Source organism: Megalops cyprinoides, chromosome 24 (genome assembly GCF_013368585.1).
Source record: "Megalops cyprinoides isolate fMegCyp1 chromosome 24, fMegCyp1.pri, whole genome shotgun sequence".
Taxonomy (NCBI): Eukaryota; Metazoa; Chordata; class Actinopteri; order Elopiformes; family Megalopidae; genus Megalops; species Megalops cyprinoides.
The window spans coordinates 447,501-450,000 of record NC_050606.1 but is presented as its reverse complement, the minus strand read 5'-3'; the positions used below and the strand labels follow the sequence as shown (position 1 = coordinate 450,000).

The window sequence follows — 2,500 nt, the reverse complement described above, 5'->3', positions numbered from 1 at the left end:
ACTCTGCTGCCTGCTGATCTGCTCTGCCAGAAGCATGTTGAAACACATGGCCTCTATCTTTCTGTTTCACACACACACACACACACACACACGCTCACATGCTCACACACACGCTCACACACACACACGCACGCACACACACATGCACACACACACACGCGCACACACACACGCGTGCGTGCACACACACACGCACACACACAGCCCTGTACCAATAGCTGACACGTGCGTGCATGTGTGTGTAACTCATGGACAAATTGACGCATCTGAGCAAATATTCACACAAGCAACGGCTGGTAGTGAACTGACACAGAGTGTAACAGGCAAAAACATGCCTGCTCAGAGCAAAACTCTGTCAGAAAACCTTCTCTACCCCCCCCCCCCCCACTGAGCGGGACTCTTTACCCACGATCCCCCCCCCCCACTGAGCGGGACTCTTTACCCACGATCCTCCTCTCACCCACTGAGCGGGACTCTTTACCCACGATCCTCCTCTCACCCACTGAGCGGGACTCTTTACCCACGATCCCCCTCTCACCCACTGAGTGGGACTCTTTACCCATGATCCCCCTGTCACCCACTGAGCGGGACTCTTTACCCATGATCCTCCTCTCACCCACTGAGCGGGACTCTTTACCCACGATCCCTCTCTCACCCACTGAGCGGGACTCTTTACCCACGATCCTCCTCTCACCCACTGAGCGGGACTCTTTACCCACGATCCCTCTCTCACCCACTGAGCGGGACTCTTTACCCACGATCCCCCTCTCACCCACTGAGCGGGACTCTTTACCCACGATCCCCCTCTCACCCACTGAGCGGGACTCTTTACCCACGATCCTCCTCTCACCCATATGGGGGTGTTCTAAGTGAGTGTAGGTGGCCGCATGTGGCAGACCGTGACTGAAGCTGCAGGAGAAGCCAGATAAACACGTCCCAGCATGAGTGCGGGAGAAAGAGGCACCCAGTGGATCCAAGACAGCAGGAGACGGACGGACAGACAGATGGAGAATGAAAAAAAGAAACACACACTCCAGGACTGACACACATGTGCAATTCTTCAGTCATTCTGTTCTGGCCCCCAACAGGAATACAAAGGCACAGTTTATATCATGCTGACATCACAGCAGCTGCTGTATTACGTCTGTTCACTCTCAGAACTGATCCTGGACCAGTAATGAGAGGTCAGATGCCAAAATGAGGCTGTCATTACTGCCCTCGGGTCAGTGCAACACAAACAGCACCATGGAGGGGGAAAACGGAGGGAGAGAGAGATGGATGAGTGTGATAAAGAAAAGTGCGAAGATGGATTTAAGGAGAGAAGAAAGAGGAATGAGAGTGCGAGTGGTCACAGGTACTCACTGACCTCACGCTTGTGGAAGGGAGATCTCTGGAGTGCTGCTGTCTGTGAGCGTGTCCTGGAGCAGACGGACACTCCTCCTCCACTCTCTGTTTCTCCGTCTCTCAGGCCTCTGTGAGCTTCCGTCTCTTCTCTCACTGATAAATAGAGGCACTGACACTCAAGCTGTAACATGTTGTGGTGACGGAAGAGGTGTGTCTGCCCTGCTGCTCCCTCTCTCTCTCCCTCTCTCCCTCTCTACCTCTCTCCCTCTCTCTCTCTCTCTCTCTCTCTCTCCCTCTCTCTCTCTCTCTCTCTCTCTCCCTCTCTCTCTCTCTCTCTCTCTCTCTTTATTGCTCTTTCCCTACATTCTGATGATATGTGTGTGTGTGTGTGTGTTGGTGAATTTGTACACGTTCTGTGTGTGTGTGTGTGTATGTGTGTGTGTGTGTGTTGGTGAATGTGTACACGTTCTGTGTGTGTGTGTGTGTGTGTGTGTGTGTGTGTGTATGTGTGTGTGTGTGTGTGTGTATGTGTGTGTGTGTGTGTGCCTGAGGGCATTTACAACTAACACACACACACAGAATCTGTACATATTTACATTTACATTTACATTTATTTATTTAGCAGACGCTTTTATCCAAAGCGACTTACAAAAGTGCATACAGTAGGTACAGCGACAGTACGGGGACAGGATGTGTACAGTTCCATAATGAGACAGTTCTCAGCTGAGAGCAAGGTCTGTTTGAGGACGCAGTACTATCAGATTTGTACAATTACAGCCTATAGGGCAACTAATACGATACACTTTCAAACGGCAAACTTCAACAACTTCAAACGGCACAATGAGCGTCACACACACACACACACAGAATCTGTACATATTCACACACACACACAGAATCTGTACACATTCACACACACACACACACACACAGAATCTGTACATATTCACACACACACACACACACACACAGAATCTGTACTTATTCACACACACACACACACACACACAGAATCTGTACACATTCACACACACACACACACACAGAATCTGTACACATTCACACACACACACACAGAATCTGTACACATTCACACACACACACACACACACACACAGAATCTGTACATATTCACACACACACACACACACACACA

At 50.1% G+C, this 2,500-nt stretch overlaps 1 protein-coding gene across 1 annotated transcript in view; it reads right to left on the bottom strand.

The window, feature by feature from the left end:
• The window catches only part of ltb4r2b (leukotriene B4 receptor 2b), a 7,431-nt gene extending 5,948 nt beyond the window's left edge, over positions 1 to 1,483 (bottom strand). The window contains exon 1 of the mRNA XM_036518935.1: positions 1,367 to 1,483. The gene's annotated coding sequence lies outside the window, so the exon portion shown is untranslated. The remainder of the gene's footprint in view (positions 1 to 1,366) is intronic.
• Between the last annotated feature and the right edge of the window lie 1,017 nt (positions 1,484 to 2,500).